Source organism: Ochotona princeps, chromosome 9, assembly GCF_030435755.1.
Source record: "Ochotona princeps isolate mOchPri1 chromosome 9, mOchPri1.hap1, whole genome shotgun sequence".
Classification (NCBI taxonomy): domain Eukaryota; kingdom Metazoa; phylum Chordata; class Mammalia; order Lagomorpha; family Ochotonidae; genus Ochotona; species Ochotona princeps.
This window is the reverse complement of record NC_080840.1, coordinates 11,667,969-11,692,814: the sequence shown is the minus strand read 5'-3', so window position 1 is coordinate 11,692,814 and position 24,846 is coordinate 11,667,969.

The window sequence follows — 24,846 nt, the reverse complement described above, 5'->3', positions numbered from 1 at the left end:
TAAATATTTGTTTCCACCATGATATAGATTAGCATGCACAAGGATCATCCCTGCTCCTGGCTCTCTTCCTCCTCGTTCCTCATATCCCTTCCCCTGTTACTTGTCCCCAAATTATTATGATAGTAAAGTCATTCATTTCACTATTATAGCTTTAGCTTTCTGATACATAAATGTATCCTGACATGGCAAGCATAGAAAAAGGAAGAAAATAAAATAGTATAGCGCAAGAGCAGAAATAAAAATATTAATAGGAATCCTCCTACTATTCAGGAGAAAAGATGCATGCTGTATGCATCTGTTACATACCAGCTGCTAAACGAAGAGTTCCCCTGTGTTCTTTGCATTTCCTTCTGGAGGTGCAGAGCCAGGCCTAGGCTTGCTGTTTAACCCTTTACATTGTGTGTTGCTGCTTAATCTGTACAGTAGCCTGGATACGTAGGGTATCATTCTCACTTTTCATCTACAGAGGATGGGTGTGATGATGATGTCTCTTTCTATCAGAGAGCTGGAATACCTTGGCTCAAATCTCCACTCAAGGGTGGAAGCCACCTAACACACTCACTGAAGTTGCTGCCAGGTCATTGGTGAATGGGGTCTTTATTCTTCCTCTGTGATACACATGCCTCCATTTTTCAATGGATAAATGAAAGAAGAATGATTAAGATGATCCTGAAGTAAAGTATGTTGGTTTTTTTATTCTTTGGAATCACCAATTGCTTTGAACCTGTTCAGCAGATTTTGCCCAAAACTCACTCATATTTTATATAACACTTCAGAAAGATCAAACACAAAAGCAATTCTTTGTTCAACATAGATTTCTTTTTACTTATTTATTTATTTAATTGCATTTCATTTTATAACATCGTTTCATAGGCTCTGATGTTCCCCCATCCCCTCCCTGTACCCTCCCCCCATGGTGGATTCCTCCACCTTGTTGCAGTATTACAGTTCAAATCCAGTCTTGTTTCTTTCATTGCAAGCATGTGCCATGCATAGAGTCCAGCATCTTATTGTCCAGCATCAATTCAACAGTTTCTTGGGAAGACCAACTCTGGTTTGAAGGCATAGTTGGCAGAATATCGTTCCGACCAATTAAAAGCCATAACATAGCATCAACAACAGTTTCCAACATTATGGGGTTAATTAACATTGTATTGAGTGACTGCTTTGTTAGAAAACGCAGGTTCTTAACCACATCCTCAACGTAGATTTCTATGCTAGACTCTGGCTCTGGAGATAGAGTGAATGGGCGATCTGGAGCCTCCGCCATCCGTGTACCCCCTTTACTCTTCCATTAGAGTGTATGCCAGCCCCCTCTGGCAGCCTGTCTTGCTTTTATCTGCTTAGAGATTTTTTTTTTCTCATTTTGTCTCATGGCCATATTTTTCACCTTTATGTCATTATGGAGTATCAGGGAACTGATGTTCCCTGAGAGTGGTCCTACATTGATGATTGGCAGGTGTGTAAGTACCCCGGCTTCCTTGCTTTGTGGTTGGATCACTGTTAGGTGTGTCTCCCAATGTGCCCAGTGAGATGAAGATCAAATGCCCTTTCTGGTGGCTGGCTTAGCATGCAGCTTTTACCACCTACCTTCCCCTCCCCACTCTTCTACCAAAGTACTCTGCGTTGACATGTAAGTTAGCTGCACTGGCATCATTGTTTCAGAATTTGTTTCCAGAGATTCCACACTAAGGCAGCATATAATAATTATACATAGACATGCAGATCATTGTGTGATGTAAGGTGGATCCTAGAGGGTATTAGTTTTGCAGGTAGAGAAATATGACACGTAGACAGGTTCAGTAGCAAACTCAGGGGTCTTTGGCTTGGGGTTGCTAGGATTAGCTGTACCAAAGTATCTTTTCCTGAAAGTTAACCTGTTTTCATGTATCTTGACAACAACTTCTGCATTCCAGCTACTTGAATGAGGCATGAATAAACAGCATGAGTACGAGCTATTTATATGAAGCTCCAAAGAGAGCAGACAGAAAATAAAACATAGAACAACGGGGGCCCGGCGGCGTGGCCTAGCGGCTAAAGTCCTCGCCTTGAAAGCCCCGGGATCCCATATGGGCGCCGGTTCTAATCCCGGCAGCTCCACTTCCCATCCAGCCCCCTGCTTGTGGCCTGGGAAAGCAGTCGAGGACGGCCCAATGCATTGGGACCCTGCACCCGCGTGGGAGACCTGGAAGAGGTTCCAGGTTCCCTGCTTCGGATCGGCGCGCACCGGCCGTTGCAGCTCACTTGGGGAGTGAATCATCGGACGGAAGATCTTCCTCTCTGTCTCTCCTCTGTATATATCTGGTTGTAATAAAATGAATAAATCTTTAAAAAAAAGACATAGAACAACGGGAAAAGATAATGATGAAGGCAATCTAAGAAATATACAGATAGATACCATGGGCACCAGTTGAAGAGAGGGTCCAAGTCAGTGCTGCGGGGAAGACCAGCTTGAAAGGGATGGAGAAAAGCCTCATCTTCTGAGATTCCCCATCTTGGTTCATTGTACTTCTTCTCAAAAGATGTTCACTGAACACATACTAGGCTTCAGTAAAGTGTATGATCAGAGTCTGTACCCTTAGGAAGTTTGCAATCTGGGAACAAGACTCAAAGAACAAATAAGTAAACACATGGGTGGGGAGAATGCCAGGGATAAACCACTACTTTGAAAAGGGTAATAGTAGGTGATGAAGAAGCATGTCTTGCCCTTTTTAACCAGGGTTCCCTGAGAAGTTGGTCCAACTGCTCTCATGTAAATGAAGGATATACTTTTATTTCCCTTTTGTGCATCTAGAACTATTTTAGTTACGTATAAACATTGGGAGAACTGAACACAAAGGCAAAGTACTACTCAAAGCATTGGTTGAGTTCTTAAATTCAGATGCGGACCTCCGCCTGAGAAAAAGTCCTTTGCAGAGCCCTGAATCTCACGGAGCCAGCCATTGAGGTTCAGAGAATTCCAGTTGGGAAGAAGGGCCATTCAAGTCTCTTAGGGAAGAATCTGGCCAAGGTGCGGAAGGAGAAGAAAGAAGGCTAGATGAAGACAGGAGGAGATGGGAAGAATAGCAGAAGGCAGTGGTAGCAAGGCATTGCGAGTGGGACAGTCACGAAGCATTAATATCGAGAGCGTGCATTTTATTCAAATCAGGGAGCCAATAATTAAAGATCAGGTGTCACTGCAGGTCTTGTTGAGGGATGGTGACCGTGGCCTTATCCATTGTGGTAGTGGAGTCAACAGGATTTGATGACAAATTGGATATGAAGGAACAAAGAAGAAATCAGAAAATCTGACATGGAGGTCGTAGATAATGATAGAGATGCTTCCTAGGACAGGGAAGACTAGAAAAGCAAGGGTCTGCAAAAGTAAAACCAAGAATCCTACTTTCATTTAGTTGCAACTGAGATGCATTTTTGAAACAAACAGCAATGCCAAGTTGATCAATGAGAGTGAGTCCAAAATCTGCAGAGAAAGATGCCCGCATCTTGGATCTGTAGATGGTGTGCCCACCACAAAACACATTGTTTGTTTTTAGTATTTACTGTCTGGTTTATCAACCTAGCATTCTCAAGGTGGTTTAGTTTTGTATGATAAATTACATCATGGTCCTTTGTGGAGAAAATATAAGAAGTAAGGAGAACCTAGAAAAGACACCAATGCACTTCGGCAGTTTCAGACTAAGGAAAAGAGGAGTGAGCACAGGAGGTTGAGACAGAATGTCAGACAGGAAGAAAAACAGGAAACGTCAGTGTCAGGAGAACAAAAGGAAATGTGTTTCATGAAGGTGAGACAGTCAATCATGGCAAATACAACAGGAAGGTCCAGCGAGCAAAGGACATCATGGGATCTGCGCATTTCATCCGGCAGGAGTCATGCTTGCAGTGGATAAGACAGCCTTTCTTTCCTGGACATGGGGTTGCTTTTTCCTGGAGAAATCTGGTTTGTGGCATCACAGATAAATTAAGGGTAGCATGCAGTGTTTTGGGGAAGATTCCCCATAAAATATACGGATTGAGATTTCTTTTGATGAAAGAACAAGGTCTTGCCTAAGACAAAAGCAAGTTTTTCTTTGAAAGACATTCTGTAGGTTCTGGCTTATTAATAACTGCTGTACTATCATTGCTACTACTCTGTTAATATTCATACTATGACTTTTACTATTGTTATTGCTCCTGCCAGTGTTGCCACTGCTTTGATCACATCACCTCTCATAATTCCTGGCTGAAGCATTTTCCAGTAGCTCATGCTGCCTCAGCAAAGCTGACTGGCGGGTTATGTAAAAAGCAATGTGGGAAAGAGTTAATTGGCAAACAGAGTGACTACCTTTGCAATCCAAGAAGGCCTGCTGTGACTTGTTATCTGCAAAGCTAAGCAGCTTGCTGTACAAGTGATATTCCAAGCTCATTGCTGTTAATGCCAATGGGACCACTTAACACCTCCCTGGAAAGGGTCCCTAGATTGATATCTGGCCATTTATTTCATGTAACTTTTTTTTCTTTTGGAGGAGAACAACTTTCTCATCTTTTGTCTCCAGGACTGTGGGCTGAGTGAAAGTCAAACCTGGCAGAAACCTGGGGTGAGATGCCAACTTGAGGGTTCTTTCCTAGTTTCTCCCTGTACGGCATGAGTCACGCAGCTGGAGAATTACTCAGCAGAATGCAAAGAGTGGAGGCTTGGAGATCAAAGAATGGCATTCAGGTTCTTAGTAACTGAATGAAGGAGTCGTATAATTTGTCTCAGCATTACTTGTTTTTCATTTGTTAAAAAGACATAATTGACCATATAATCCAGGCTTATTGAACAACCCACTCTCGCTGAGCATCTGTGCTGTCTGTCATTGCACTGCTCTTGCTTCGACACTGTGTTCGTCATACTTGGCCACCCTCCTCCACGGATGTACTCTTTTCTTGTTTCCTGTGACATCATTCGCTTCTGGCTTGCTTTCTGCTACTCTGAGTGCACCTGTATAGTGTGCTCTGCCGAGTTCTCCTCCCCTATCTAGTCTCTGATCATAATAGTCCTTCCTTCTCCTTATGCAATGTCTCTAGATAACACTCATTATCATCTCAGCAGGTTGCAGGCATGTGCTGACACTGCTCAGGTTCATCTCCACAGCCTGGATGCATCTGTTGTCACAGGCCTGGTTCACCTGCCCAGCTGATGTCTCTGCTTGCGCTCTTTAACCCCCTGACACAGACATGCATGGTCTCTAAACCTTTCCTTAAGAATCTATATTACGGGGCCCGGTATGGTGGCCTAGTGGCTAAAGTACCTTTGAACACCCCGGGATCCCATATGGACACCGGTTGTAATCCTGGTGGCCCCGCTTCCCACCCAGCTCCCTGCTTGTGGCCTGGGAAAGCAGCTGAGGACTGCACAAAGCCTTGGGAGCCTGCACCTGCGTGGGAGACCTGGTGGAAGTTCCTGGCTCCTAGCTTTGGATTGGCTCAGCTCTGGCCATTGAGGTCAGTTGGGGAGTGAATCATCAGACAGAGCATCTTCCTCTGTCTCTCCTCTTCTCTGTACATCCGCCTTTCCTATAAAAATAAATCCTTAAAAATGAGTTTTACTTCAACTTTGTAACATATCGAGAATTTATATCCTGGCCAATTTCATGAATCACACGAGAAGCTGAAGTTTCCTGGTTAACTCACTCTCTCCTCTGTTTTCTATACAGATTCTTCTCATTTGCTCTTCATGAACATTCTATATCTAAGTATATTTGGAACTCATTTTTTTCGCCTCCTTTATCATCTGCTGGTTGGCATGTTTTCCATTTTTTCCATCAGGATCCATTTTCACCCGGTTCTAGCCTGCATTGTTCTTGTATATACAGATCTATGCAAGCTGTTTTAACAAGCTGGTAGTTCTTCGACTCCTTCCAGGGTGTGCATTAGCAGGAAGTTGGTTTGGGAACAGAGTCCAGATTCGAATCCAGACACTTTGAAATGGGACATGGTCATTGCAGTATTACAGTTATGCTGAACACACTCGTCTTCAAGCATTCCATATTCCTTGTTTGAGTAACAGCAACAACAAAAAACAAGAGCAGAAAGTCATTTGCCTATTTAGTCTCCAATATGTCAACATACAACATTCCTTCTGGACTGCGTTGAACAATTATTGTAAGCTACGAACTATTTCTTTTTTCTTTTAAAAAGCATTCAGAAGCTTTTTAATTTAATGTAATTTGCATTTGCAGCACTTATTTACTTACTGTGGCACATACCCCTCATGCCAATCCCTTTATTTCTCCAGCAACATATTGTATTATTCTAGACTTAATTCTTGCACTCAGTTATTCAGGAACTATTAGATTCTCTAAAACATTGTATGTTCTCTTCTGACTTGGTTACTCTTCATCAAGAGCTGCCTCAGTTGCCTCCTCCTCCCTGCTGAAGTCTCAGGCCACCTGTGACCACCTCAGATGCACCTTTCCTGCCACCTATGCAAAATCTGTTCTTTCCCTATTTTTCCTTTTCATAGCAAACTGTTACTGGCTTCCATAGCAATCACTTTAATGATAACTGTATATAATTTAGTTATTCAGTTATTCAATATATGAACCCTCTCTAGAGGCTGTAAGCTCACTGCCATGGTAATTGTTGTAGTGGTAGCTGCTTTTAGTGCCAAACTACAGTCTGATACACAGCAGAAACATAATAGGATTCAGTGCAATGGCTCAGTGGCTAAATCCTTGTCTTACATCCACCAGGATCTCATATGGGTGCTAATTCATGTCCCAACTGCTACACTTCCTGTCCAGCTCCCGCCTAGTGGACAGGCTCAGCTCTGGCCATTGCAGCCATTTGAGGAGTGAACCAGCGGATGGAAGCTCTTTCTCTTTGTGTCTCTTTCTCTCTTTAAATCTGCCTTTTCAATAAAAATAAATCTTAAACAAGAAAAGAAACTCAATAAAGATTTATACAGCTAAGCCATTAGCCAGATAGAATTATCTGGGTATTTTTCTTCAGGTATTCTGGTCATCTTGTGTTGATTTTTGAGACGTAACACATGAATATACACAGGATGACTAAATCGATTTTCCTCCTGTGGAGAGGGTGTAGGAATATATATTCTATAAATATACTATTCCCTAAATATTAATCTCTTTATAGATTTGATGAGTCAGAATAAAGAAAATGAAGCAAAAACATATCCAACTAGAAGCTAGAGAATGACACTGGCTGTTGGATATTAAGAGTAACCTATCCTAGTAAACATAGCTTTGAAGTTCATTACTTATTGGAGCAACAAGTGGGACAGAGCCGGAGAGAGAGAGCACACTCCCTTTTTCTGACTTTCTCCCCAAAAGCCTGTCACATTCAAGGTTGAAATGAGCCAATGATGTGTCAGGACCTCAAGCCAGGTCTTTCTAATGACTGACTTAAGCTCAGTTACATGAGCCATAACCTTTGCTTCCCACGTGTGTGTCAGCGGGAAGCTGGAGCCAAGCATTAAAGTCAGTAAACCTAGATGAGTCTGATACAGAATAAGAGACTTATATCCAGTTTTTTTTTTATTGGAAAGTCAGACATACAGAGAGGAAGAGACAGAGAGGAAGATGCTCTGTGTGATGATTCACTCCCCAACTGACCGCAATGGCCAGAGCTGAGCCAATCCAAAGCCAGGAGCCAGGAACTTCCACCAGGTCTCCCACACACATGCAGGCTCCCAAAGCTTTCTTCAGCTGCTTTCCCAGGTCACAAGCAGGGAGCTGGGTGGGAAGCAGGGCCGCCAGGATTAGAACCAGTGCCCATAAGGGCTCCCGGCGTGTTCAAGGCAAGGACTTTAGCCACTAGGCCACGCTGCAAGGCCTTATATCCAGTATCTTAACCACTACACTACATACCCATTACTATTTATTATAAATAGTTTTATTATTTATTTAAAAGTGAATTAATAACCAAGAACTTGTAGACAGTCTTTTGGATGAACTTTACGTGCTGTGATGCTTCACCTAGTGGTACTTATCTGAATGACAGGCATATGCGGGACACAAACCACTCCAGGATGTTGCTGTCGCCTTGTGCCTGAACAAAGACAGACAATATGCACATACTCATAGAATCGGTTAACATTTTTTTGACTAATTTTGATGATGAGTCAGATATTACAAACGTCTGCTACAGGATTTAGATAAGAGGATATCCTTGTGTCTTTAGAAGTAAAACCAAACAAAAAACAAGCAAAAAACCCCCCAAGCCCCTTAAGTGGATACCTCTGTAAGGCCAAAGCACAAGGGGAAACAGAGGAAGCATCATTAGTGCCGTTTCATAAAGCAGACAGCTGAGGGCCATGGGGGTTATGCCTTGTCCAAGATCAAGGCAGCCTTCCGGGTTGGAGAGGAGAGCCCTTGGTGCCTGGTGCCAAGATGAGACAGTGGTGCACTGGTCCTTGTCAGATCCATGTCTTAGTGACACTGAGTGAATATAAGAAAACGGTTAAGAAGCAGTCCTTTCAGATTCCTACTCCTAGTCTAACCTTGTACCAACTTTATGAAGTAGATATTTGATTAAAATGCAACTCCGAGAAGGAAGACACTAGCTTTCCTGTGGTTATAAAATGGAGTGACAGAAGAGCTCAGTGTGCTGCCTCTCTGTCCTATTGCCTTCCCACACTGGGATACAAAAAGGGGAAGAAATAGAACTGGTTTTCTTTTTTATTTTGAAGCAACAATTAAACACTTGTTGCACGCATGTTTCTTATTTATCCCCAGAGGCCAACAGACCTCCTCTTACTTCATACTTCATTCCCCTTCTTTGTGCTTTCTAGTTTGTAAAGTTACCCTTTTCTCTAGAACTCTGAGGACACAGGTTTTGTTCATGTGTGGTAAAAATCCTCTTGCTACTGCTACTATTGAAAAATTATCATAGCATTAGAACAGCCACAATTAATTCAATTAATTCTAGGTCATGTATATTAATTATTCCACTTAATCCATTCATTGAACTATAACTGTAGAATGGCATTTCTTCTATAGAGCAAGAAAAGCCTTGGAAATGAGATAAATGCGCCGGTGGTACTGAGCTTAGCAGGTGGTAGAGTGTTTTAATCTGTGTGTCTACCTCCAAAATGATCTCAGGCTACATCTGTCTACCCGCATTGCTACTGACGAACTGAGTAGAGGCTAGACCAGGAGATCCATTAGAGAGCTTATGTCAGAATTACATGAAAAGTTGGATTTGATGAGAATCCTGAATTATTGTAAGCAAGTGAGGATGAGGTTGCCAGCCCCACTTGGGCCACATTCTGAGTTAAATAGATTTAAATATCAAAATGCAACAATGCAAATGCAAGAAACAAATCACGGATCAGGATTCATAGGGTTGGACTATATCTGGAGAGAGGCTTTGCTTGGCTTCCTCATATTACAACAGGTATTTGATCTACCAGGAATCATACCCTCTCCCCATCTCTTACCCCTGGTCCATGTGCAATCCAAAGTCATGACCAAGAGCTACTAGAGTCACAGGTTCCAGCTCTGCACAAGAATGCTCTTGCCTCACTCTGGGACAGTTAACCTCTTTCAGACATAATTTGCTCATCTGTCAGAAGGGCTGATTGCTTCCCTATGCAGGGATGGTGAGCAGACCAAACTAGATCCTAATACTGAGGGTGATCAAGATAAGATCGTGGAGTCTGTGATTATTTATTTCAGGATCATCAAGTGTCAGACATGGTAAATGTTGAGGATGGAAAGGACAAGAGAAACAGTCCAGTCATCAGAGCACTCCCACTTAGAGGAGTAACAGAAAGACATTAAACAAAGGATCACACAATCTTAGGTAGAAAGTTAGTCTAGTAATAGCCAAGCCTTATCGCACACCTTTGCCCTGCTCTGAAACAGACACAAACAAAGCTCTTGGTTGATCTCTCAGATGATCAGTTACTCCAGATGTGAACAAGACTGTCTGGCTCTTCACAGTCCTGCTCATTACACAGATAAGGTCACTGAGGTCTTACTATCGGGGCATTGTGACGTACACTAAGGGAGTGCTAATGCAAATGGGAGTATCTGGGAGGCCTGTCCAAGAAGTGGTATTTAAGATAAGATTTTAAAAACTTGTCTGAGTTAGAGGGAGAAAAGACTTAGGAGCCTAGGTGGGTGGAGCAGATAGAGATCAGGAGGATGGAACCTGGAGGCAGAGTGGATCAGGCAGAGCAGGATGGCAAGGTCAGAAGGGCCCGGACAGGGCATGCCAAGGACTGTGGGCAGCATTCAAAGATAAGAGGTCATCACAGATTACAAGCAGAATAGTGACCTGGTGAGGTTTTTCTGAGAGCTTGGTGCTATTGCAGTTGCAAGCTTCCTAACAACTTAATAGAGTATATTGACATCTTTGGAGATAAGCTAAGTTGCTTAAGATCTCGTGGGTAGTATTTGCTCTGGCAGGATTTACTATTTGATTAGGTTGCTTCCACAGTCTTAAGCTCAGTCATGGTATATCTTGCTCTTAAGGGCACATCTTACACATAATGTAAGAAACCCTTTATTTGTTGTAATTCCATTCAGTTCCAGTGCCTTCTCTCTCTCTCTCTCTCTCTCTCTCTCTCTCTCTCTATATATATATATATATATATATATATATATATGTATGAATATATGAACAATATATATGTATGTATATGTGAATGATATATATGTATGTGTATATATATATATATACACACATTTATATATAAAATTTAAAAGGCAGAGTGACAGTGTGGGAGTCTTGCATGTACTGGTTCACTCCCTAAGTGTCCTCAGCTGCTAGGAATTAAAGCTAGATCCAACTTTAGGAGTTAGGGGTTCCATCCTATCATCCCACAAAGGTGGCGGGCATCCAAGTGCTTGGACCGTATTTCTATGACCTTCCCAGATTCATTAGCAGGAAGCAGGGTAGCTGGGACTAGAATCGGCAACAGCCATGTAGGCTGTGGCATCACAAGCGGTGGATTAACGTGCTACATCACAGCCTCAGACTTCCATCCTTGTCTTTCACTCTTATTTTCATGCCAGTGATTTCCACAATACTCTATCTAGTTTTAAGCTTTTAATCCAAGCTGACCAGTTGTCTTGACCTCTCCATTTAGATTCTTACTGGCATCCAAAATCTAACATAAAAAATGTGAACTGATTTCCCCCCAAAGTTCTTACACACCCAGTCTTTCACATCTCAAGCCAGTGACTCCTTCATTGTAGCCTTGTCCAATGACATAGCCGACACTCATCCTCCACGCCCTGTTTCATACCCAACTCCAGCCCCTCACCAGCTTGTATCACTTCTGTTTTTAAGACCACGTCCCTTGTCTCCCTGTAATGTGAAACATTAGCAACTGAATGCTTCTAGATTGTCTCACTGTCAGTTTTCTTGTGATTCTTGTGATTCTTGTGACTTCCACAGTGAAACTTCCAGCAGCTTCCTGTCGTACTCAGAGTCAAGGCTAAAGCCTTTTCCACAGTCTTGAAAGCTGTGCCTGCTTTGTCTAATGGCCCATTTGTTTACATTCTGTCTATATCTGCTTCCATCTTCTTACAATAGAGTTGAGTGGTTGCAACAGAGACCATGTGGCTGACAAATATAAAACATTTACTTTCCGAACCTTGGCAAAAAAGTTTCTGATGCCCACTGCATGCAGTCTTTGCATTTCCCCAAGATATTCACATGTACACACACACACACACGAACACGCTTCTTTGTCCTTGTATTCTGTTATAGCCATACTGACTTTTATATAGTTTCCAGAATATTCTAAATATAAGCATATCCCACCTCAGGGTGGGATTTGCTGTTCTCATTGGCCAAATTAAACTTTGTCCACTTGCAAAAGTTACAATTTATCTTTCAGGTTTCTTTTCAAATGTTATATGAGTTAGAAATTGTTTACCACATTTTTGTATTCTGTATTTTTTCTTTATTTAAAAATATGTTGATGTTTTACTTGGAAGTCAAAGTTACAGAGAAAGAAGGATAAAAGGAGATCCTCTATTCCCAAATAGCTTCAAAAGCTTCACCGATCTGAAGCCAGGAGCCAGGTACTTCTTTCTAGGTGACTCATATGGAGGCAAGATCTCAAAAACGTGCACCATTCTTTGCTGCCACCTAGGTCATAAATAGGGACTTGGATTGGAAATGGAGCAGGTAGGACTCCAACCGTGAGATGCTGTCACTGCGGGTGGAGGATGCTCTGTTATACGATCGCAACATTAATGTACTCTGTATAGGCTTTGGGAATGAGATCAGCATCCTGGGGTTTGAATATTGCTGACAGCTTTTGTTTACGCTCCTCAGGAGTAGTGCAATATTTTTCTGTTTGTGTTTCCTATTGCTGTATGTTGACATCTTTACCTTTTGGAGTGTTAACCCTGGGAGTGTGAGGCAAAATAAAAATATGCTGTTGTACAAATTAGGGAAAAGGGGGAAATAGGGAAGGAGGAAGAGGGTGGGGAAGGCGGACAAGGAGAGTGGGGTGGGAGGTGTGTCTGTGTTTTTAGATCTGTACTGTGAATTACATGAAATGTATTCATTTTAGGTAAATAAAATGAATGAAAATAAACTGCACACTTCTCTAGGTTATGAAAGCACCACTTCCATCCTTAGTGTTCTCCATTCCTGACTTGGTTTTTTTTTTTGTTTTCCTTTGTATACCTTGTCTCCTCTGTTGTTATGTGGTTATCCTCTGCCCCCCATCAGCATACAGACACCATAAATACGAAACTGCTTTATCCATTGCTCCATCATCTGTGACTTGCCCAGCCCCTAGTACATAAGAGCTGTCCAGTGATTGTGTATGTGAAATTACCTAGAATACAGCCATTCCAACAGCAGTTCTGTAGCGTTCCTTGATTGACTGCTGCGTGCCAGGCCCTAGCTAAACACTTCACATATGCTGACTTCGTGTTTACCCTGTCCTTAACCTTGGTAGGAAGGGGCCCTTGTGTCTCTTCTCTCCTCTCCATAAAAAGATAAGGATGTCTCTGAAACAATGTGCTGTGAAAGCTATTGCGTACGGTGGGTCAGGAAGGAGCCTTGTCTCCGGTGGACTTACTGGTGATCATTCCTGAGGTCTGAGCCACTTCTTCCCTCCAGGTGGCAGCTACAGAAAATCCGTGTAAGATAGCTCACATAATTAAGATGCTAATAATAAGTCATAGTTATGAGAATTTTCCTAAAAAAATTAAGTGCAGGGTGGTTCTCCAGAAATCCAACCACAATAGGCATCCTGTTTACCATGCTCTCAATAATAGAGAACTAACTGGCAGATGCCAGAATGAAACTAAGGGCCAAAACACAGATGGGTGTAGCACTTGGAACTTTTCTTCTTTGTTAAATACCATATACATGGATACAGCTGAAAGCATTGCTTAGAGTTAATCCTTACTTTCGTTATGGCAAATATAGATATAATGTAAAACTTACCACTTTTTTAATTATTTTTTTTTAAAGATTTATTCATTTTATTACAGCCAGATATACAGAGAGGAGGAGAGACAGAGAGGAAGATCTTCCATCCGATGATTCACTCCCCAAGTGAGCCGCAACGGGCCGATGCGCGCCGATCCGAAGCAGGGAACCTGGAACCTCTTCCGGGTCTCCCACGCGGGTGCAGTGTCCCAATGCATTGGGCTGTCCTCAACTGCTTTCCCAGGCCACAAGCAGGGAGCTGGATGGGAAGTGGAGCTGCCGGGATTAGAACCGGCGCCCATATGGGATCCCGGGGCTTTCAAGGCGAGGACTTTAGCCGCTAGGCCACGCCGCCGGGCCCAAAACTTACCACTTTTTAAAAACTTTTTTGAAACATAAGAGTTTGGTTGCATGAAGTGCATTCCCACTGCTGTGAAACCATCACTCACACTTGTCTCTAGAAAATTTTCATCTTGCAAAACTAAAACTAAAACTATACTCAGTCATCATTGACTCTCCATTCTCCTGCTCAGGCCCTGGAAACCACCATTCTGGTTTGTGTCTCCATGAGTGTGACTATTCTACATACATCAGTGTAATTATGATATTTTTCTTTTGGACACTTGCTCATTTCTTGCTTACTTCACTAAGCATTAGGTACTCAGGGTTCATACACACTGAGACACATGTCAGAATTTCCTTCCTCTTTGCGGTTTAATAATATCCCACTGTATATAGACACACACACCTTCACATATGTATGTATATATAATGTTTTGTTAACATGTTTTTCTGAGTTGCTTCTGCCTTTTGATTATTGCAAATAATAATATAATGAGTGTGAGCTTGTATGTATTCAAGATCCTACCTTTAATTCTTTGGTTTTGTTTTGATTACTATTTCCCTGTATTACATGAAAATCAACTCTAAGTGGATCAAGGGCATAAATCTGCATCCAGCATAATCAAATTATTAGAGAAAAACATAGGGAATGTTCTACAGTACATAGGAGCAAAAGCTTCTTAGAAAACTCACCAAAAGCACAAATAGTTAAAGCACAAATAAACAAATGCGACTGTGCTAGGCCGAGAGATTTCTGTACAGCACAGGAAAGAACCAACAAAATGAACAGGTAACCAACAGAATGGGAGAAAATCTTTGTATACTGTAGTAGAGATAAGGGACTAAATCCAAAATCTACAAAAAAACTTTTCAGAAACTCAATGACAGAAAAACAAGCCACCCTAATAGGAAATAGTTGAAGTATTTAAGCAGTCACTTTTCCAAAGGAAGAATTTCAGTTGACTAACAGACACATGGAAAAATGCTCAGGTTCCTTAGTCATCAAAGAAATGCAAATTAACAACCCACACTGAGGTTCCACCCAACTCCAGTGTGGATGGCCTACATACCATGAAATCAGCACACATCAGCTGCTGGTGAGAATGTGGGAAAATGGTACCCTACTGCACAGTTGGTGGAAGTGTAAATTATGGAAGTCAGCATGGAGAGTGCTCAGACAACTGAAAATTGATCTACCATATGATCCAGCTATCTCAGTCTTGGGAACATATCCAAAAAGATGAAATCAACATACCAAAGAGCAACTTGCAACTCCTTATTTATAGCAGCACAATTCATGATAGTGAAGCTTGGAAATAACCCAGATACCCAACAACAGATGATAAAGAAACTCTGCTACCTCTACTCTGTGGAATACTATTCAGCTATCGGAAAAAGAATGAAATCAGTTCTTCTGATTTTGTTCTCAGAAATGGAATTGCTGGAACATAATGTCACTGTGTTTAATGTTTTGAAGAATGATCATTCTGTTTTCAATCCAACATTATTAAAGAATTCTGTAGGTAACATTTTAAAATCTAGATTGCAGGGTAGACATCTCATACCAACATGCTTGGGTTTAATTCCTGATTCTATTAAGCATCCTGCTAATGAGCATCTTAGGAGGCAGCAGGTAGGATTTCAATACTTGGGTTTCTGCCACGTACATGGGAGACCTGGACTGAGTTCCAGGTTCCTGGGTTTGAGCTGGCATAGCCCCATCTATCATGCACTTTTGAAAAACGAACCTTCAAATAGAGTGTCTGTGTTTCCCTTTCTCTCTCCTGCTTTGCATCTTTTTAAAATAAACATTAAATACATAAATAAAATCTATATGGATGGACTGGTTTTGAGAAATATTTCAGAATAACAAAAGTGTTATCTTGAAGCTGATTCCAAATGTCTCATATTTAATTACTGCCTTCCCAGCTGCTTCATGTCCACTGTATTTTTATAGGCACAAGTATTCTGTGTTTTGCTTCTGTGTTTTGTTCTCTAAATGAGTCAACTGAGGAAATTGAAAAGACTGGGCAAGTGTTGCCAGACATTCACTATTTTCTTCCTCTTCTGTTCCCCTAAGTCTGATATCAACCAAATGTCATCCGATTCCAGCTAGGGAGCCAAACATTGCCAAGCCAATCATTTCCTTGGCACCCATCTATTACCTTATGGGCCTCTGAATCAGCCTTACTAGACCCTGATAGGCCAAGGCTAAATGGTCAAGTCATACAGCAGTGCTAACTCACACTCAAAACCTGCGTGGGAGTATTGAGCCATGTGAATGCCTACACTTCCGGTTCATGAATAGAAGCCTTACAAATGGGAGCTAAAGGGGGCAGTAAGTCCTACTTTGAACCCTGTTCTAACCCTTTTGAGAGATCTTGGGCAAGCTATTTAGTTTACTTGGGGTGTGAACCACCAATCCTTCTCAATTCCCTCTCTCTTTTTTTAAAATAATTCAAAAGCATATGTTACTCACAATCTCAATATATGAAATGAATACCCAGTTTCAATGTATGATATAAATAACACTAAAGGATATTTTTTCCAAAGATTTATTTATTTTTACTGGAAAGGCAGGTATACAGAGAGGAAGATCTAGTGTCCGAAGATTCACTGCCCAAGGGGCCTCAACCTCCGGAGCTGAGCAGATCTGAAGCCAGGAACCAGGAGATGCTTCCTGGTCTCTACTTGGGTGAGGGGTCCCATCCTTGATTGTCATCCCAGGCCACAAAAAAGGAGCTGGATGAGAAACAGGGCTACCAGGACTCTAACCCGGCACCTATATGGGATTCCAGTGTGCAGAAGTAAAAGACTTTAGCTGCCAGGCTACTGTGCCAGGCCCAAGATGTTTTTTTAACAAAGAGATGAAGTATCAGAACCTTATCATATGACTACCATGTACCTGCTTCATGCTCCCTGTCCCCATCCCTAAGACTCCCGAATGGCCTTTGAAATGCTCTGGTACTCAACAGAACTTCTGAAAACTGGTGAAATAGATATCTTGATATTAATGTCCACTTGCAATACACATTGAGTGAGATTTTCTGAGACACAAGTGCAGAAATTTCTCTTCTTAAAAACTGACTTTTTAGATGTGGCTCATGAATACAGAGGCTCATCAGAAGTCTAAAGACACAAGAAAACATCCATGAAAATCCATGTCATCTTTTAGCTGTGATCAATACTGAGGAAATTGCATTCTAACTCCTTGGTTTGTTTGTGACTATGTGGTTTCTCAACATTTTTAGAGATGGGAAATCTGAAACGTTGAAAGGCCATGTGATTTTTCCAAATGCTATGTGGCCAGCAGGAAGAGAAACCAGGATCTGAACCTTGGAAATTTACTTGTTGGTATGTTTACGTTTAAAAAAATTCATATTATACGATGGTTGTTAAACCTAGCAAGTAAGATGCTCACACCCCACATCAAAACCCACATTTTGAGTTCAAAAACCTGGCTCTGACTTCTAATTCCAGGCTCCTGCTATTGCAAGCCTTGGATGCAACAGTAATTGTTGAACTAATTGGATTCCTGCCCCCATCCATTACTGTGATCTAAACTGAATTTCCTGGAGGCTCATGTACTGCTCTGTCTGCAACTATTGTCCTCAGATTATTGTGAAAAGTATTTGACACCAGCTAAAGTCATCTACTTTCTTCTTACCAGAAACCTCAGCCAGCCCTGTGCCTCCCTACCAACACACAAATTTGGCCAGAACTTTCCAGTAATTTCCAGCAATTAAAATGATACACTTAAAGATCCAGTCTTGAACTCTGAAGTTGAACATTTAGTTCTCCACCGATTTTTACATCTCTTTCACTCCTGTTTGCTTGTAAAGGGAGTGAGGTGGGGGCTTATCCTTTTTTAGCTACATGATGTTTCCTTGTAATTCTTCCTTCCTTCCTTAGGGTTCCCTGAATAGAATTTACTAAAGTTGGTTGACAAGAAGGTATTGATCTCAAGGGCAGAGGTCAGAAATATTCTTATAAAGGGATCTTTGTTAAATAAGGGTCACTCAAAATGGAGCATGTAGATAGTGGTATTGCTGAAATCAGTGCTCTCAGTAATGGTGGCAAGAGAAACAAAATGGACCGATGATCAATGCTCAAGACGGTAAATTAAAGAAGGAAGGAATGGGATCAGAATTAGCGTTCATCAAAAAAAAAAAAAAAAAGCTGAAACTCTACCATCCTGGCTTTGACATAGGCTACATGATCTTGCCAAGCTTCTCAGCACCCCAAACCTGAGCTCTTGCATCTGTAAATTGATATTGATAACATGTTCAAAGGATATTGTCGGGCTTAATAATGCATGTAAAGCATCTTGCATAGCTATTCTCTTGCAAAAGGCAATATGAGATACTTGATATTATAGCTCTTATTACTGCTATTATTTGTGCTTTTGTCTAGTGCTCACCAGCATACCTAATGAAAGCTATCTGCTAGATTGCTGGGCTTCAAAATTATAAAGCAAACATGTTGCATGACTGGCTCACTGTCTAATGGGCTAATGCATCTTTTCATAACTTGTGCGTGAAAAGCAGACCAAATGGTGGCTGTTGGGAAAAGGTACAGTGTAGGGAAATTAAGACCCCTTAGGGACAGGACTTGTAAATTTTGCAACTGTTCCCAGTGTAATGTTTGGCATTTTATCCTCATTACTGTTTGTATATGACTTTATAATAAATTGGGAATTTGCTGTGTATGAAGATTTATACAAGGCTAAATTGAACAAATGGTGAAGAATTGGCTTAACTGACCTCACAAGTCCCACTTATAAATAATTCAGAATGTTACACTATAGCGGTAACTTAATTTTCTTGGCTTCCTGATTCCTTCTAGAAGTTCTCCACAAATACTTAGTGTTTTCTGACATTTCTACACAGAAAAAAGACTTTAGATAATGAGCTCTGTTGTTCTTATATCATCCTGAAATTTTCTCTAGGAAATTTCACATAAGACATTCTCTAAAGAATGTCCTTTGGTTTAAGAATTTATTTTGGCATCTCTTTAGCAAAGCTTGAGATGTTTGATTGGGTTACCTGTCCTATAATCTTTGGAGTAGAGAAAAGTAAATGCAACATAAACCACAGTATATCATCGTCTAGACTGTTTTTGTTAATACAGGGGTGCTTCACATGCCACCTTAGAATCAGCATAAGAAGCATTCATTGATTTTCAGATTTGACGTTACAAGGAATGGTATAGATGAATATATATATATATATATATATATATATATATATATACACACACACACACACACACACATAAATTTTCTGTGTATATTCACACTAACAGCTGCACAAACCTATAGACAGTGGGTTAGCGAAGCAAAATTAGACAAAGATGTTTTTGCAAAGTTCCAGAATCATAGAATATTCAGATTAAATGTATCCTTAGAGATTATTATGGTTAATCATCTGGTGAGAGTATAATTTTTAAGCAACAAAAATTCAACAAATGCACATTTCTACAATGTGATATGTGTTAGAGTGGGATTTAGTGGTGACAGGGTGCACTTTAAAAGAAAATGAAAAAAAAAAGTATATTCCATGAAGAACTAAGTATGGTGCCAGAAGACGTATTTGGGTATGCATGGATTAAGACAAGTCCCACGATGTCAGTACAAAAAAAATACTCTTAAAAACAATGCAAGAGGAGAAAAGATAATAGTTGTAGCCTGTGATACGAAATATGTTTTAAAATATGAACTTCCCTTCATTTTACTCACCCAGTAAAAATTCATTGAATAGCTTCTAGCTGTACTGGGTATGTAGGGTTGCTGAATGTAAAAATCAACCTTGATTTTTGTCATGGGCTCTGACTCTAACAGAGGTAGTTTACAATTGAACAAGCAAGTGTGGCACTGTGACATTTTGACCATCTTGATTCTCATGAAAGTATAGGCACCTGATCTGGAATAACAAGAGAGATATGAACCAACAGAGTCATGGAGACAGTTTAGACTTTTATTCCCAGGGACCACCCACTGGGAATATTGAGGTAGAGCTACTGTGTCTTTACTTACAAGTATCAACCTCAAATAAACACAAGTTGTGTTAGCTTTGCTAACCAATAGCAAAATGTGCAATTAATTACCATGAGATCACTAGTAGTTATTATCATAATTTTTTTTAATCGAAAAACTTTGTGGACTACAGTTCATTGTATCTAAAGGCAAACATCGATGTTTCCAAAGAAGTAAGGTGCATCTATAATGACAGGCTATTATCTGATTATATTGTATCTCAGTTTTCTTGGATACAAAGTGAGGGAGTTATGCTAGCTAGATTGTATGTCTGTGTTTTTGATAAACAACTTACCTGCGTACTCACTGCTGGGAATGACAGCACACATCACAAGGAAGCTCTTTGGCACAGTGGTACGATTTAGCTGAATCATATTTCAACTGTAATAACTGTTTTAGACAGTCAGTTGTGCTGCCTACAAGGGCCGCATCACAAGTATTCTGTTAAAATTGATAACATGTCAACTCCTACTTCAGGGAATTTGTACATTTAAACCAGCAACACTTGAAAGGCAAGCGTTTGTGATATGTTCGATTCTGAAATTATTTTTAATGACTAATGAGCAAATGACTATGGAAATATGTCCAAGAATTGCATATATCATTTATGACTATGAATCGTGGAGGATCTATGTGACTTCCCTATATTTCAGTTTTTTGCCATTTAAATTGAGTTAATTATTCTGTCTTCTGCACTGGGCTGCTTATATAAATATGTAGTGTCTGACATGTAAGTTCTTTCTTGTAAATATTTCTTCATTTATTTGAAAGGCAGACAGAGAGAGGGAGAGTGACAGAGATATTTTTCACCAACTGGTTCACGTCTCAGATAGTCACAATGGCCGAGCCTAAGCCTGGCCAGTCTGGAACTAACAGCTTCCTGCTTGTGTCCCATGTGTTTGTCAGGGGGCACTTGTACCATCTTTCCCTACTTTTGCAGACACATTATCAAGGGGCTGGATCACAAGTAGAGCAACCAAACTCGAATCAGTTCCCATAAGGGATACCCATTGAACTGATTTGAAATGTATGCTTGGAGATCATAAGTACCTTATCCATACTTACCAAGCATTGCAACCTAGATGAGCTAATATTCATGGTCTAGCTATTTTCCTTTCCTCTGTCCCTGCCCCTAGTGGAAAGCATTGATGTTTACGGGACAAACTAGGAGAAGAATTCATGTTGAAACTAAACAGAGACCTTCAGAAAGTTCATGCAAAATCTGTATTAGGAAGATAATGCTTGGGTTTTAACTTTTTTTGGCACATACACACACACACACACAGAGAAAACCTTACGTTTCAATTTCTTTTTTGCAACAAATATTCTGAAGTATCATACAAATGTGATGTGATTTTTGTTCTTTCCCAAGTTAAAATTGTATACATTGGAAAGAACTTACTCCACAAATGTACCAAAAGATAATACTTACTTAAAATGAAAAACATATTTGTGCAGGCAATAATTTTCGTATAATAATTGGTGCATGAATTCTTCATTTTGATCTAATAGATTTATTACATGAACTAGGTGCATATGGGCTTTTATCAAGCTCCTCTGAGTTTTCCAATCAAGGATAGTGAACAGAAAAAGTACAACATTATTTAAAAACAACAATTCTCAAACTTTCTTGTAGAACATTAATTTTGTGTGTTTGTTGTTTGAAAAGCAGAATGACAGAGACAATGTCAGCTACAAAGAGACAGGTCTTCCATCCGCTGGTTCACTGCCCTGAACGGCTGCAGTGCCTGGGGCTGAATCAGACTGAAGTTAAACCAACAACTACGTTTAAATCTCCCACATGTGTGTCAAGGGCCCAGGGACCTTCTCCTACTGCCTTCTCAGGCTCATGAGAAGAGAGGTGCATCAGAAGAGGAACAGCTGGGACTGTAAGTGGCACTCTGATATGGAATGCTGCAATCACCAGCAGTGGCTATAGTTGCTGCTCCACTCTGCCTGCTCCAGACTGCAGTGTCTCTTCTCAGTTCAAATACAGTCGTGTTTTGAAGTTGTTCTCCTACTACTGCTGCCGTCTACTAGATGAACAAAATAAAGAGAAGAGCTTAGCAGATTTCCTGCAGGTAGATAAATGAGAATCAGAATTTAAATCTTAATCCTATGTTGTCAAACAGAGTGTTGTTTCATGTAGCCCACACTGTGTTTGGGGAAACGAGTGAAGGAGGGGGGGGAAGCTCTGAGTTCTGGGTAGCAACAGTCAACATAATCAATCATTTCAAAGGCAGCAATTACCACAAGGTGGTGTTTCTTTGACAACCTTAGTTTTTAGCCACATGTCACATGGTCCTTGGAAACAAAATTTAAACCACCAATCATGTCTGTCTTGGTTCATAATCTGATTTTTGCCATAGTATGTAGAACAAATATTTTAGAAATATTTGAAATACATATTTTTATGTAAAATTAATTTAATACATATAATACACAAAGGAGTTTATGCTTGGGTCAACAAACATAAGTATGTAGATGATAGTCATAGAAAGGTACTATGTTTTAGAATAGTTAATTATTTTTCAGTGTGCAAGATGGGAGACTAGATGATTTATTCTTGAAGGCTATATTAAAGATGACCTCCATAGTGGTGAAGATATTTCAACTGTACATTAAAATACAGGGAAACATGCAGCTAAAATGCGTGAGAAAAACAAACTAAAGGAAATACCACATGAAATAACTAAGCCATGTAAAATCAGGCAGTGCTTTGTAAATGAGTAATGGCAAACAATTCACTGTGTTAAACACAAACTAAGGAGTAAATGTTAAAAAAACAAACAGAACAGCAAAATTGGAGCCTCAACATGATGACTGTAATCTGCCTTGCTGAAGATTATAGACCACTTGGGAGCATTGGGAAGCCATTGAGGGCTCTCAAGAGTGACATGACCAGAAGGGAGTGTGAGAAATATCTGGATGGTAGTAATGTGGCAAATACATAAATGAGTTGAACCATGAGATAAACCCAGAGGCTGATGCAGCCAAAGTGGGTCATGATAGAGCGCATCAGGTACCTCCCTATTGGGGATGGAGGGAGAGTATGACTCTAACAGATAAGAAACCTAGTTTCATGGGACTGTTTTCCAATAGCTGTTGTCAACTGGGTCTTTAATTTCTACTCCAAACCTCACGTGTTTGTCTTAGGAGACGAGCACTTACTTATTTATGAAAAGAATAGTGAATAATAGCCCCTCATACCATCCCTTGGCCCCAGGAAATCAGTATAAACAACTTGGACCTTTGTATGCATTTTCCATGTTCATGTAAAACCTGCAGACATACATCCTTGGTGGTTATTGTTAAGAATGTTTAATTCATATACAAAAATGTCTTGCTAAAATTATTTGATTTCTCAATTTACCAAGTCCTGGTTAACCTTGAAAGATAAGGATAGATATAAACTCAGCCTTTTATATGACTGAGTAATCTTCCTGCCAGGGATCTTCCATAATGAATGCTGTAATTTACTCTTTCCTTAGTTTTTAATGAATAGTAGTACATATTTACAGAATGTGGTGTGACCTTTCAGTACTTTTACACTGTGTGTACTGGTAAAAGAGTCTGACTAGCACTGTCATCCTCTAACATTACGGCTGGAGCTTTGGAGCTCATCTTTTCTATGTGCTCAGAAAACTCATGCCAGGTATTGTGAACTATAGTCACCCTAACGTGCTATGTAATGGTAAAAACTCATTCATTCTCTCTGGCTCTGTTTTGAAATTCCTTATCCAAGCTCTCTCTGCCCCCCAAACCACTTCCAGTCTCTGGGCTATACTATTGAGATTTCTTTCTTTTTTTGCTTTGCTTCCACACATGAGAAAAACTGTGTGGTATTTCTGGCTTGTTTCACTGAATGTAATGTCTTCCACATTCATCCATTTTGCTAAAAATGACAGAATTTCTTTTTTTGTGTGTGGTTGCTGCTGCTGGACATCTTGATTGATTTCGTATCTTGGCTGTTGTGAACAGATTTTCAGCAAACATGATGGTGCAGATATCTGCTGGACCCAGTCACTTCATGTGTTTTAGACATCAATTTGGTAGAATTGTTTGATCATGCAACACTTCTATTTCTAGTCTATAATTTCCAACAGTAGCAGCTAAGAGTTGCCCCCTTTCCACTTTGTTGCCAACATTTGCAACTTTCCGTTCCGTGAGGTGCTCTGACTGGGGTGAGGTGACATGTCATAATGGTTCTAAATTGTATCTCTCTGATGGCTAGTGTGTTAGGCAGTGTATCACTTATTTGTCATTTCCTTATTTGTCTATAATTAATTTTTGTCTTTTTTTGTTGCCACAGGGGGCTACTGAAATCATTTGTAAAATTCTCTTAGAATGTTTAAACAAATGCTGCAGGAAGAATCTTTCATGTGTCACCGAACCTCCTAATTTATAGGTGAGCCAGGAGCAGTTATGTAAGAACTAGGCAAGTTCCAAAGACAAGGAAGTAGTTTGACTTCCTAGCAACAGAATTCAGCTTTCTGGTAACAAATTCAGTCCCTTCTACCAGGATAGGTGTTTACAGAGAAAGGAGGTACATACAGACAGACCGCAGTTGTGTATGGAATCTCAAGGAATTCACACTTGGAACTGATTTGGGACTAACTTCCATTGGACTGCAACCCCTCTTCAGTTAGTTCTGTACCTCCCAAGAGCTGGTGTGAGGATGTGCCCCTCTGCCAAGTGGGTGGGGTTTCCTGAAGGGCCAACTGAGGGCAGCTTCTCTTCTTTTCCTAGTTGCAGACCCCTTTGACCTGTAGAAGTCTTGTCTCATTTACTCTCTTCCATGCACAGCCTCCACACCCCTGGGAATAGGTAGAACAAAACAGAAGAGAAGGGCTCAGTGCTCCTATCATGAAGTGCCAGGGACACTGGCGACCCTTGCCTCTACTAATTTCCAGATTTGAATAATCTTAAGAATGACTCCAAGAAGTTATTTGTCCATCACTTAGTTTATTCCCTTAAGAAGGCTCAGGTGTAGAAATGCCCTCCAACTTGGCCTCACTCATTCAGCATTGGTCCTGTAGCTGGTGTGACACCACTCCCAGGTTCCCAGCTCCCATCTCTGA